The sequence below is a fragment of the Aedes albopictus genome, chromosome 3, assembly GCF_035046485.1.
Source record: "Aedes albopictus strain Foshan chromosome 3, AalbF5, whole genome shotgun sequence".
In the NCBI taxonomy this organism is placed as follows: Eukaryota; Metazoa; Arthropoda; class Insecta; order Diptera; family Culicidae; genus Aedes; species Aedes albopictus.
Genome location: NC_085138.1, coordinates 384,588,451 through 384,603,140, shown reverse-complemented (window position 1 = coordinate 384,603,140; position 14,690 = coordinate 384,588,451). Strand labels below are relative to the sequence as shown.

The window sequence follows — 14,690 nt, the reverse complement described above, 5'->3', positions numbered from 1 at the left end:
AGAGAAGACAGAGAAGACAGAGAAGACAGAGAAGACAGAGAAGACAGAGAAGACAGAGAAGACAGAGAAGACAGAGAAGACAGAGAAGACAGAGAAGATAGAGAAGACAGGGAAGACAGAGAAGACAGAGAAGACAGAGAAGACAGAGAAGACAGAGAAGACAGAAAAGACAGAAAAGACAGAGAAGACAGAGAAGACAGAGAAGACAGAAAAGACAGAAAAGACAGAAAAGACAGAGAAGACAGAGAAGACAGAGAAGACAGAAAAGACAGAGAAGACAGAGAAGACAGAGAAGACAGAGAAGACAGAGAAGACAGAGAAGAAAGAGAAGACAGAGAAGACAGAAAAGACGGAGAAGACAGAGAAGACAGAGAAGACAGAGAAGACAGAGAAGACAGAGAAGACAGAGATGACAGAGATGACAGAGAAGACAGAGAAGACAGAGATGACAGAGATGACAGAGAAGACAGAGAAGACAGAGAAGACAGAGAAGACAGAGAAGACAGAGAAGACAGAGAAGACAGAGAAGACAGAGAAGACAGAGAAGACAGAGAAGACAGAGAAGACAGAGAAGACAGAGAAGACAGAGAAGACAGAGAAGACAGAGAAGACAGAGAAGACAGAGAAGATAGAGAAGACAGGGAAGACAGAGAAGACAGAGAAGACAGAGAAGACAGAAAAGACAGAAAAGACAGAGAAGACAGAGAAGACAGAAAAGACAGAAAAGACAGAAAAGACAGAAAAGACAGAGAAGACAGAGAAGACAGAGAAGACAGAGAAGACAGAGAAGACAGAGAAGACAGAGAAGACAGAGAAGACAGAGAAGACAGAGAAGACAGAGAAGACAGAGAAGACAGAGAAGACAGAGAAGACAGAGAAGACAGAGAAGACAGAGAAGACAGAGAAGACAGAGAAGACAGAGAAGACAGAGAAGACAGAGAAGACAGAGAAGACAGAGAAGACAGAGAAGACAGAGAAGACAGAGAAGACAGAGAAGACAGAGAAGACAGAGAAGACAGAGAAGACAGAGAAGACAGAGAAGACAGAGAAGACAGAGAAGACAGAGAAGACAGAGAAGACAGAGAAGACAGAGAAGACAGAGAAGACAGAGAAGACAGAGAAGACAGAGAAGACAGAGAAGACAGAGAAGACAGAGAAGACAGAGAAGACAGAGAAGACAGAGAAGACAGAGAAGACAGAGAAGACAGAGAAGACAGAGAAGACAGAGAAGACAGAGAAGACAGAGAAGACAGAGAAGACAGAGAAGACAGAGAAAACAGAGAAGACAGAGAAGACAGAGAAGACAGAGAAGACAGAGAAGACAGAGAAGACAGAGAAGACAGAGAAGACAGAGAAGACAGAGAAGACAGAGAAGACAGAGAAGACAGAGAAGACAGAGAAGACAGAGAAGACAGAGAAGACAGAGAAGACAGAGAAGACAGAGAAGACAGAGAAGACAGAGAAGACAGAGAAGACAGAGAAGACAGAGAAGACAGAGAAGACAGAGAAGACAGAGAAGACAGAGAAGACAGAGAAGACAGAGAAGACAGAGAAGACAGAGAAGACAGAGAGGACAGAGAAGACAGAGAAGACAGAGAAGATAGAGAAGACAGGGAAGACAGAGAAGACAGAGAAGACAGAGAAGACAGAGAAGACAGAGAAGACAGAGAAGACAGAGAAGACAGAGAAGACAGAGAAGACAGAGAAGACAGAGAAGACAGAGAAGACAGAGAAGACAGAGAAGACAGAGAAGACAGAGAAGACAGAGAAGACAGAGAAGACAGAGAAGACAGAGAAGACAGAGAAGACAGAGAAGACAGAGAAGACAGAGAAGACAGAGAAGACAGAGAAGACAGAGAAGACAGAGAAGACAGAGAAGACAGAGAAGACAGAGAAGACAGAGAAGACAGAGAAGACAGAGAAGACAGAGAAGACAGAGAAGACAGAGAAGACAGAGAAGACAGAGAAGACAGAGAAGACAGAGAAGACAGAGAAGACAGAGAAGACAGAGAAGACAGAGAAGACAGAGAAGACAGAGAAGACAGAGAAGACAGAGAAGACAGAGAAGACAGAGAAGACAGAGAAGACAGAGAAGACAGAGAAGACAGAGAAGACAGAGAAGACAGAGAAGACAGAGAAGACAGAGAAGACAGAGAAGACAGAGAAGACAGAGAAGACAGAGAAGACAGAGAAGACAGAGAAGACAGAGAAGACAGAGAAGACAGAGAAGACAGAGAAGACAGAGAAGACAGAGAAGACAGAGAAGACAGAGAAGACAGAGAAGACAGAGAAGACAGAGAAGACAGAAAAGACAGAAAAGACGGAGAAGACAGAGAAGACAGAGAAGACAGAGAAGACAGAGAAGACAGAGAAAACAGAGAAGACAGAGAACACAGAGAAAGAATGAAAAGATTGGAAGAGATAATACCACACAGCCTTTTCGTATCGCATACCCTTACCAGCTCCACGAAGAAGTTAGCACTTCAGAATTCTCTGCATGTGCATACTTCCGCAGCAGTGGGACCACCCGGCAACCAGAGTTGGACATTTTCAACAAGCTATTGCTGCAGCTCGAGCCATGAGGTAAAGAAGAACCACTTCCGGAATCGATACGTCTCTAAAGTTGTCCTACCAGTCAGCAGTGCTTCGCCGGCGGAATCGGATATCCCATGTGCAGCATATTTGTATGTGGGTAAAAGTTGAAGAAGGAACTGCACCCGTTCGCGCCAGATTGTACATTGCAATCACGTCTGGCCATATGACGAAAATTTTCCACCAACAAAATCTTCAGAACCTCGGTCGTCCTACGCTTGCAAGAATTGCAGTCGTCGTCTTCGACGAACGTGACCCAAACGGAAGCACGGACTAATGCAGTGCTCTACTACTACGGTGTTGTACCCTACTGCACTACTGATGATGGGGCGAACTCTTCTGCAATTGGGTTGTTTCAGTTGAAAAATTGAACGAATTTGTGCCGAGTGTGTGGTTTTGCCATTCGAGGGGAAGCCCGGTTTTTGAATTAGTTGTTCGCCGTTCGTTGTGGGTTCTGAAGCTCGCACGCAAAAGGATATGTTTCACTACTGCGCTGGCGCTGCTCTGATTGGCACTGATTGAAGCTCATAATTTCTGTGGTTTCCTTGGTCGGTGGGAAATTGCATTTGAGTTTTGATATTATCGTGAGACTGCGTGATGGTGTATATGGAATTTGTGGAAAGTCTTTGAAAATTTTCTACCTGAAAGTGATCATAGGAATAGGAATTATAATTCGACTACATGCATAGAGTAGGAAGCACTCACGAAAGTGTAGCGGAGCTATAATTGTTTAATATCCCTTACTATTGTAAATATAGAAAAATCATTTATTCAGAAGAATTCATGAATCCGTTTAGCTCTGCTCTGTTTGACTTTCTCTCAGTAATGCTTGATGTTTGTATAGCGGTTGCCTGAAACAATGCTTCAATTATTCCACGGTGGCAGGATATTCGATATGGTCAACTATGTCCAACTCAAGCAAACAAATTCCTCATCCTGTCTCTACCTCTATGATCAGTCGTTTACAGGCCCCGTACAAATTCCACCGTCAACGAAACACAAACCTACAGCAACCTCCCCCGAAATTCTCCGAGGCCCATTCCGTACAACTTGTTCACACATTTTCTCGCATGAATGCCAAAAATATGGAACTTATTTCTATTTGCCATCGGGGTTGCCACCCGCCCCCCTCAATGCCTTCCATGGTACCAAACAGGCGCGGTAGGATACCATCGCCGGTCGGAGCGAGAGACAAAGCTTGAATATACCGAGTAAATATTTTCCCAACATCATCCACTTCCTCCAGGAACGATGATGTTGGGTGAGCATCCACTGCTACGGTGCGCGGTTATGCTGGACCCGTCACTTTCGGCACGTATACTCCACGGTGGTGTACTTACAGTACAGGATGTGAAGGTGAATAATGAGAAAATTAATAACCCACGGTATCAAAAATTTCTATTTTCCCTACTAAAATTTATAAAATGCTGTTTTTAACTAAAATACGTTCCATACAAAATGTGTTTCGACAAAAAATTCCCCGCTTAAAAATATTGTAGTCTTCCGGTTATCGATATAAACTGAAATATCTACTTTGTCATATGCGCTAATTATCGTCATATCAAACGGAAAATGGCCAATAATTACAAGTATTCCAACTTAATTTTGCCAATGGCTCATCAGGTGTAAGCAAACATATGTACACTATCAATAATCAACCCTTACAGTACTGTTAATCGAATAATTTTCACTCCACTTACTAAATAATTGAACTTTTTTTTCGCTTTACGTACGACGAAGGCAACTGCACCAATGCAGCAGCCATCCTACTTGTTCGTCATCATCGTTCAATTTTTACTTCGTCAGATTCACTTGATGAACCAACCTTCAATTCACACCCCACAAAAGCTCTGTAGCACTTCAACGTTGGGTTTCACTGCTGCAGAATGCAGTAAAAGCTGTAAAATAATTCGGATAGAGGAACCGAGCCACTTGGGCTGTGGCTTCTATTTTGGGCAGTTTCCGCTATAACTCAGTCAATTTTGAGCCAATTGACACAATTTTTGGAACGCGGCGAGATAGGTGACGAATTTCGCGCCAACTCGACCAGTGGTTGGCAACACCCTCTCAGAATCGAATGAAACTTGGTAGGCATAAAGACTAGGTTTTTATAAGCAACTTTGCATACTTAAATTTTCGAAAATTTTCAAGAGTAACATTTGAAGAGGGCCTAACTTTTTTTCGAAGAATTTTTTAAAATCGATGTAACTCAAAAATGACAAGACCTATAGAAAAGTGTTGTATGGGGGACTTTTAGAGAATTGTCCAAGCTTTCATGAAAAAATGTTTTAAAAATTCTAAATACATTTTTACACGCTAAAAAATATATTTTTAAAATTAAAAGTCAATTTACAGAAAATGCCCACTTTTTTATGTTTTGAAATTTTTTTTCCAAGAAAGTCAATATTGTTGCTTAACTTTCCTCCATACATCACAAGATGGACACTTTTAAGGAAAAAAAGTTTTTCTAACAAAAACTTTTTCATGTTATTTTTTTTAGCGTGTTGCGCATTAACTCGTACAGGATGTATCAAGAATCCTTTTACCCATTTAATAACACTCAATGGGCATTACAACTTTGTTTGATTGGGTGCCTTCTTTTTCTTGGCGTTACATCTTAACTGGAATAGAACCTGTTTCTCAGCTTGTTTTGATATCTGAATGCTTAAAACAGCATTCTGTTTGCTGAAATTGTATTATTGTGTGCCTAGAAGCAGTGAACTAACATCATTATTAGAAGCGAATGATAAAGAATCGGTTTTATTTCAACAATGGCTAACCACTGATCGATGCAATTTGGAAACTATTACTAAGACTATAGACGAGTTTGTTCCGTATTTTGTAGAAAAAGTTGATAAGCTTATAACTCATGATTTCATTTATAAAGAACAATCCTCATTTTTGCGGGATAAAAAAGAATCTCTTAAACAGGGTGAAGTATTAACAATTTGTGACTTTTCAGAAAATTATTCATTTATCATTCAAAATTCAGCTCAAGGTTACCATTGGAATAATTCTCAAGCTACCATTCACCCCTTTGAAGTGTACTACAGAAAAGAAAATAAGTTGGAAAACTTGAGCTTTATAATAATATCTGAAGTACTTACACACGATACAACAGCAGTACAGTTATTTATATCAAAACTGCTGGATTTCATTAAACAATCGATTGATTTCTCAAAAATTACTTTCATGTCAGATGGAGCAGCAGCTCATTATAAGAACAAAAAAAAAAATTGCCAGTTTGTGCAGTTTTCGGTCCAATTATGGATTGGAAGCAGAATGGCACTTCTTCGCAACTTCACATGGCAAAGGTCCATGTGACGCTGTTGGAGGTACTCTCAAGCGAATGGCAAAACGAGCAAGTCTTGCTCGAGATTATGGAAACACAATCACAACTCCTCGAGAACTGTATGACTGGGCAGTTAAACAGTCAGATATACATATAACAAAATTGAATTTCTGCTTTATTTCAAATGAACAATATGCAAAAATGACGGATGAACTTGAAGAACTATATACATACAGTCACGTAAAAACAATACCTGGTACACAAAAATTTCATTCATTTGTGCCAATTTCTGAAAATCAAATTGAAGCGAAGAAGTTTTCGAATTCAAAAGATAATTCAAAAAAGTTTACTTTGTTTCAGATAGACTAAAGATCTAATATTCAAAAAACGTTACAATAGAATGTATAAAAGAAGGATGTATATATTGTAGAAAAGAAAATAATTGAATACACATATACATATGTACATATTTCATCAATACACAAGCGTTTTCATTGATATAAAACCCTAAAAGCAAATTTGTCTTGAGCCCTTTCCAATATCAAGCACGTTTTCAATGTCAAGCACGTTAAGATATTAAAAAAGTAGTTGAGCCCATGAAGTTTTAATGGATTGTCATTAGGATTCTGGATACATTACTGTACGAGTTAATGCACAACACGCAAAAAAAAAATAAATAAATAAAATGAAAAAGTTTTTTTTTAGAAAACATTTTTTTCCTTAAAAGTGCCCATCTTGTGATGTATGGAAGAAAGTTAGGCAACTATATTGTCTTTCTTGGGAAAAAAATTCAAAACATAAAAAAGTGGGCTTTTTCTGTAAATTGACTTTTAATTTTGAAAAAATATTTTTTAGCGTGTAAAACATTTTTTTATATTTTTTAAATATGTTTTCTTGAAAGCTTGGACAATTCCCTAAAAGTCCCCCATACATCACTTTTTTGTACAACTTATCATATTCGAGTTATATTTTTTGTGAAAAAAACGGCTAATGCGCAACACGCTAAAAAAACTAACATGAAAAAGTTTTTGTTAGAAAAACTTTTTTTCCTTAAAAGTGCCCATCTTGTGATGTATGGAGGAAAGTTAGGCAACAATATTGACTTTCTTGGAAAAAAAATTTAAAACATAAAAAAGTGGGCATTTTCTGTAAATTGACTTTTAATTTTAAAAATATATTTTTTAGCGTGTAAAAATGCATTTAGAATTTTTGAAATATTTTTTCATGAAAGCTTGGACAATTCTCTAAATGTCACCCATACATCACTTTTTTGTACATCTTATCATATTCGAGTTATTTTTTGTGAAAAAAAAAAACGGTTAAAGAACTTTGACTCTTTTTAAATGTTAGTCTAGGTTAATTTTGAAAAAACAAAATACGCAAAGTTGCTTGAAAAGGTATAGTCTTGAAACCTACAAAATTTCATTACATTCTGAGGAGGTGCTGCCAACCCCGAAGACGAGTTGGTGCGAAATTCGTCAGGTATAGTATCAAGCCATGTGCAAAATATCAAGTCAATGGGTTCAAAGTTGGCTAAGTTTTAGCGAAAAAGTATCCAAAATATAAGCCACTGCCCAAGTGGCTCGGTACTCTAAATTCCTTTTTTCCATCGAAAAAATAAACAACATGTTGTCTTCGATTCTGTCTTCGAGGCATCTTGCCTAAAGGGCAAAGTCTTCGGTATAACAATCCGTGTGGTCAATTTATGATTTTTTAATGAACTCAACATATACATGAAAATATGGTTAAATTATTAGTGAAATTTCGAAAAAAAATCCACAGCTAAGGTGAGATTTGAACTCACGACATTTCGACAATGATTTTTCATAAGGGACTAACTGACTTGATCGATTTCTCTTCGTCGACTCTCTCTTTCGCTAAAACTCCTTAACCTTCGTGGAGCATCGTGGTCGTGCCGTTAGCGTCACCAAGCGTACCATGTCCTGGGGTGAGGGTTCGTTTCTCGTTCCGAGTGATGAAACTTTTCGCAAGAAAAGTCTCTCCCTCGTATCCACTGGGGCTTTTAATATGTGTCATGTCCGTTGTCTTGTGTTAAGTTTCGTTTAGTCGGTACAGCCTCGGCTGAAGACAGTGTCCGTGTTTTTTAATCTTTTAAAAGCCCCTGAAACATCCCGGTAACCCCCTGATACTACATGGAACCACTTTGAATCCTCCCGGTACTTCACTCGCATTCTCTGAAATCCTTTACGACCCTAGGGCGTCCTGAAACCACTTGTAGTGTCACTAAAAACGCCTGAAATGACCCTGAAATCCTCTGAAAGCCCATGAGAAGTATGAGATTACAGGAACAGGAATGCCCATAAACCCCCTTGAAACCCTTAGAATACCAGGAATACCTCTGGAACGCCCCCTCTGAAAACCCTAAAATAATTTTCAACCTCTTGGCATACCCCTAATACCCCTGAGACCATTTGGAATACCCCTGGAACACCAGTGAAACCCCATGGAACAATCCTAGAATTCCCCTGTAATCATCGGGATCGAAGAACCCCAATAACGCCCCTGAAAGCCACTGTAACATCCCTGTAACGTCTCTAAAACACAAAGAAAGCCCTTGGAACACTTCTGAAACCACACAGATCAACCTTGGAAAGTTTTCAAAACCATCTGAAATGCCCTGCAATGCTCCTGGAAGGCCCCTGAGATCTTAGAAATAGCGAAGTGTTGGTTGGGACGTTAAACAGAACTGGCACGATGGCCCTCCGGCGAGACAGGAGTGTTGGCGTAGGCCCAATAAGCCACCCGTAAAAATCCCCATTGCGAATAACATAGAAGAAAATACGACTCGATACAATCGGCAAAGACCCACGCGACGAAATAAGGACTACGATTGGAAACTTGGAACATGGAATTGCAAGTCACTAGGTTTCGCAGGATGTGACAGGATAATCTACGACGAACTTCCCCGCAACTATCCCCGCAACTTCGACATCATGGCGTTGCAGGAACTTTGTTGGACAGGACAGAAAGTGTGGAAAAGCGGGCATCGAGCAGCTATCTTCCACCAAATCTGTGCACCACCCATGAACTGGAAACAGGATTTGTAGTGTTGGGCAAGATGCAACAACGTGTGATCGGGTGGCAGCCAATCTAGGCAAAGATTGGCATGTTGAGGGTTAAGGGCCGTTTCTTCAACTACAGCATCATCAAGGTCCACTGCCCACACTGCGTGACGTGAAAATCTTTGTCGGCGACATGAACGCGCAGGTAGGAAGGGAGGAAATGTACAGACCGGCAATCGGGCGAAACAGCTTGCACGCCGTATCGAATGATAACGGCCAGCGATGCGTAACCTTTGCAGCCTCCCGTGGTATGGTAGTCCGAAGCACCTTTTTCCCCCGCAAAGATATCCACAAAGCCACCTGGAGATCACCCGACCATCAAACAGAAAACCAAATCGACCACGTTCTAATCGACGGTAAATTCTTCTCAGATATAACCAACGTCCGCACATACGGCAGTGCGAATATAGATTCGGATCACTACTTAGTCGCTGTACGCATGCGCTCAAAACTTTCGACAGTTATCACCACGCGTCGAAGTCGAACGCCGCGGCTCAACATCGAGCAACTTCGTAACGTAGAAGTGGCTCAAGACTACGCGCAGCCAGCAGTTAGTAGTGGCCCTACCAACGGAAGAGCAGCTTGGCACAGCTACACTTGAAGATGGCTGGAGGGACATCCGATGTGCCATAGGTAGTACCTCGGCTACAGCACTAGGCTTCGCGACTCCGAATCACAGAAACGACTGGTACGACGGCGAATGTGAACAGGTGAAAATGCAGAACAGGCAGAACTCAGTTTTCCGGATGAAGAAGCACCAGCAGGAAGAACGAGATCGCGAAGCGATGGAACAGCTGTACCGCGCTAATGACACTAAGGACATACGAAAGTTCTACGAGAAGCTGAACCGTTCGCGCAGAGGCTTTGTACCACAAGCCGACATGTGCTGGGATAATCACGGGAATATTCTCACGAGCGAGCGTGAGGTGGTCGAGAGGTGGCGGCAGCATTACGATGAGCACCTCAATGGCGGCGTGGCAAGTACCAAAGGTGGCGTGGTAACAGATCAAGGAGTATGTGCACAGGACGAAAGACTTCTGGCCCCTGACCTCCTTGAGATTGAGGAGGAGGTTGTCCGGTTGAAAAACAACAAAACCGCTGGAGCAGATCAACTACCAAGCGAGCTTCTAAAATACGGTGGACATGCACTGGTGAGAGCACTACACTGGGTCATTACCAATATTTGGGAGGAGGAAGTATTACCGGAGGAATGGATGGAAGGTATCGTGTGTCCCATCTACAAATAGGGCGGCAAGTTGGATTGCGGGAACTACCACGCGATCACATTTCTGAGCGCTGCCTGCAAGGTACTCTCCCAAATTTTATGCCGCCGACTATCACCGATTGCAAGAGAGTTCGTGGAGAAATATCAGGCTGGATTCATGGGTGAACGCGCTACAACGGACCAGATGTTCGCCATCCGCCAGGTGTTGCAGAAATGCCGCGAATACAACGTGCTCACACATCACTTGTTCATCGATTTCAAATCGGCGTATGATACAATCGATCGAGAACAGCTATGGCAGATTATGCACGAATACGGATTCCCGGATAAACTGATACGATTGATCAAGGCGACGATGAATCGGGTGATGTGCGTAGATCGAGTATCAGGGACACTCTCGAGTCCCTTCGAATCTTGCAGAGGGTTACGGCAAGATGATGGTCTTTCGTGCTTGCTGTTCAACATTGCTTTAGAGGATGTAATTAGGAGAGCGGGTGTTCAGGACGGAGCTGTAGTTCCCTAGTTTCCCCCGGCACTCAACCGATGCGAGAACGAACATTTAACAATATACAACGATGAGCGATTGTTCAGCCAGACACCACACGATAGGGAGCACACGTTGAGCATAGCACAGTTAGTTTGTTAGTAGAAGCAGTATTTAGAAGATAGAATTTGTTGGACGGGATTAAACCAAAAAGGGACTGAAAATGTAAGTAAATGAATTGAAATGTTTGGATATAAATAACATGTAACTTATCACCTAGTTAAAACTTAACAACTACTCAATGAGTAGTACTCATGCAATCATACCTATGAACTATGTTTGTACTTAAAATTAACGAATTAAAAACGATTTACAGCTAAAAGCGAATTCCACCGTAAAAAGCGAGTTTTTGCTCTTTGGACGGTCCGAAAACCATCACCTGTCGCAACAAAATCTTTTAGATTTTCATTTCGCGATTGCTTCTGTCAACGTGTGGTAGCCAAGAAGTGCGATGGCGGCGGCCCGATTCAATTGTGCATGCGGTCAACCGATCGTCAGTGACGACAAAATTGATTGCTGCTCTGAGTGCCTTCGTTCCATCCATTCCGCGTGTGCTATGGTTGATCGTTGTATCGGCGGTGAACGTGTAGTGTGTGTTCGTTGCCTACGGCGTGCTCCCCCGCCTCCTCGATCAAATTCGAGGAAATCAACGAGTTCTACTGCTCGAGCCAGGGTTCAGTTAGAACTTCAACGCCTCGAGGAAGAAAACCGCTTGCAGGAGAAAGCGGCTGAAGATAGACTACGGCGTGAAAAGGAATACTTGAAGAAGAAGTATGACCTTATGCACGCAGAGCTTCTCTAAGATGATCAGGCAAGCAGCCGTCGTTCAATGTCGAGCATTGAAAAGGTCCATCAGTGGCTTCAGGATAAACCTGTCACAACGGAGTCCGGCATCGGGTGTGATGAAATCCCCGCTGGTGTATCGTCACGGACAGGAACAGTCGTCAAGCCTCGCCCATCAGTGCCAACGACAGTTGCTGCAGCTTCTACACCAAAGTCAGGGCAGCCCGCTGAGCTCACGTTCGGACACAATCCAAGCCAGCCACCTAGCCAAGATGCGACGAGGTGGCAATCTTCGTGTTCCATTGGGGAACCTCACGTAGGTAATGCACTACCGCAGGTTCAAGCGCAGGATCCGTTGGACTGGAGCCTAACTTGGGACCTACCCGAGGTACCTCAACCGCTTCCCAAAGCACAGTACGCGGTGGACCTTCAGGAAATTCAACGGAAGTTCAGCGGAGTGCAGCTAATTCCACCCAAGACAAACTGTGCCCCAGGTGGAACGTTATCAGCAAGTGGACCAATGCGAAACGACAACCAACGAAACTCTACGTCCGGCATTTGCCCGGAACAGCAGGAGATTGGCGCCATGATGTCAAGCTCAGCAGGTACTCGAGGTCACTCCCAGGTAGCATTGGAGCCCACCGGTAACCAGCCGGTACAGATGTCCGGCCTCGAATCATCACCCAATGGACAGCAGACATCAGCAGCGAGTATGTCGGTGAGTCAAACGTGCTCTAATTATATTGCCAACCATATAAGACCATTGTAAAGTCATGTGACATTCAACATACCAAAGCGTACGTCATTCATTGAACACACTAATTTCCCTGTGACCGAACCATGCAAACCCCCCCATTTTCGTCAAGGTACATTCGCCTTCAATCCGCTACATAAGAGCACTTCCCATGTCTTCCCCGCAACAGCCCCCTCCGTGCCTTTTGCTGATTATCCGCTCGTTTCGTCGTCCAGTATGCCTTCGGTGCCCCAAGTATATACGGTCCAAAGTACTCCAGTGCCGATAGCGTCCACAATTGCTGTAAACAGTAGTCTACCATCAACGGTCCCGCCTTTCGACTACACCCTGACACCTGCACCAGCGTCTCAGCCGTGGATTAGTTCTCCGACGGCTCAACAACTCGCCGCCAGACACATCGTTCCCAAAGAACTTCCGATCTTTTCGGGCGATCCTGTCGAGTGGCCGTTATTCATGAGCTGCTTCCAGAACACAACCCAACTTTGTGGATTTTCACACGGCGAGAACTTGATGCGTCTGCAACGATGTCTGAAAGGAAACGCGCTCGAATCAGTGAGAAGCCTGCTTCTGGAACCATCAGCGGTCCCCATGATCTTCACGACTCTACAAACGCTTTATGGACGTCCCGATTTGGTAATCAATTCTCTACTGCAAAAAGTGCGTGCCACCCCAGCCCCAAAACCGGAAAAGCTGGAATCCTTGATATCATTCGGTCTCGCCTGTCAGAATCTGTGCGGGCATCTACGTGCAGCCGGTCAGCAGGCCCACTTTTCCAATCCAGCCCTATTGCAGGAGCTGGTGGGAAAATTACCGGCGAACATCAAGTTGGACTGGGCTCTCTTCAAGCAAAAGTGCCCGGTGGTCGACCTTGGGACCTTCGGTGACTACATGGCTCAATTAGTTATTGCTGCGAGCGATGTTGCTCCTTTCCAACCATCTGATGTACCTCACGGTAATTCAGAGAATAGGAAGGGAAAAGAAAAGTTGTTCGTGAACGCTCATTCCTCTGACAACCCGCAGGATTTCGTAGATGAACGTCAACGATCCAGCAGTCGCGAAACAAAGCAGTACCCAGGAAAACCATGCCCAATTTGTGGAAAACCAGGACACAAGGTTCGCGAATGCGAAGACTTCAAGAATTGTAGTTTGGGCGACCGTTGGAAGCGTGTAGAAGAGCATCGTTTGTGTCGACGGTGCTTGATAGCACACGGAAAATTTCCCTGTAAAGCTTCGTCATGTGGATTGGAGGGATGTGCAGAACGGCATCACAAGTTGTTGCATCCAGGCCGGCCGCAACTAACAGCACCTGCTAGGAATCCGTCAGCAACCGAGACAGCCAACGTCCACAACGATAGTAAAGTAATCACGCTCTTTCGTATCGTACCCGTGACGTTGTTCAACAATGAAAAATTTGTCCACACGTTTGCCTTCTTGGACGAAGGCTCTTCGTCTACTTTGATCGATGCACGAATTGCTCGTGAGCTGGGAGCTTCAGGTGAAGCATATCCACTCTGCCTACAGTGGACCGGTGAAGTGGAACGCACAGAGGAAAACTCACAGCTGATTCGTCTTGAAATAGCAGGACGTGGCGCGCAAAAACGACATGTGCTGAAGGCGGCTCATACCGTGGAAAAACTATGTCTTCCCAGTCAAAACCTGCCATTCGGTCAACTATCCGAACAGTTCCCGTACCTCCGTGGTCTACCTGTTGAAGGATATAGTAACGCAGTTCCAACCATCCTAATTGGCTTGGACAATACGCATCTAAAAATTCCTCTCAAAACTCGGGAAGGTAGAATCGGACAACCGGCAGCAGCGAAAACCAGATTGAGATGGACGGTTTATGGTCCGATTTCTGGCCAGGGCTCCCCTTAGGAACAGTGTCTTTTTCATCTATACCACGAAGCTCGAAATTCTGACGATGATCTGCACGATCTGGTGAAGGACTTTTTCTCGACGGAGAACGTTGGCGTTGCAGTTGTTCCTGTACTGGAAGGCTCCGATGAAGTACGTTCGAGGAAGATGCTGGAAGATACGACTACTCGTTTGTCTTCCGGACGGTTTCAAACGGGTCTCCTCTGGAAATACGACCACATCGACTTCCCAGACAGCAAACCCATGGCGGAGAACCGGATGAAATCTTTGGAGCGTCGTCTCTTGCGGAAACCGGAGCTGTTCGACAACCTGAAGCAGCAGATAATCGAGTATGAGGAGAAGGGATATGCGCACAAGTTGTCCCAAGAAGAGATATTGAACGTGGATCCTAAGAGAGTATGGTACCTCCCCTTAGGGGTGGTAGCAAATCCCAAAAAGCCTGGTAAAATACGCATCGTTTGGGATGCGGCGGCGACAGTTCGAGGACAGTCACTCAACTCACCCTGCTTGCCGGCCCAGATTTGTTAACTTCACTTCCGTCT

General features: G+C 43.7%; 1 protein-coding gene across 1 annotated transcript in view; it reads right to left on the bottom strand.

Annotated features, from left to right (window-relative positions):
- LOC109399616 (uncharacterized) overlaps positions 1 to 14,690 on the bottom strand; it is a 578,312-nt gene that overhangs the window by 309,592 nt on the left and 254,030 nt on the right. The window lies entirely within an intron of this gene.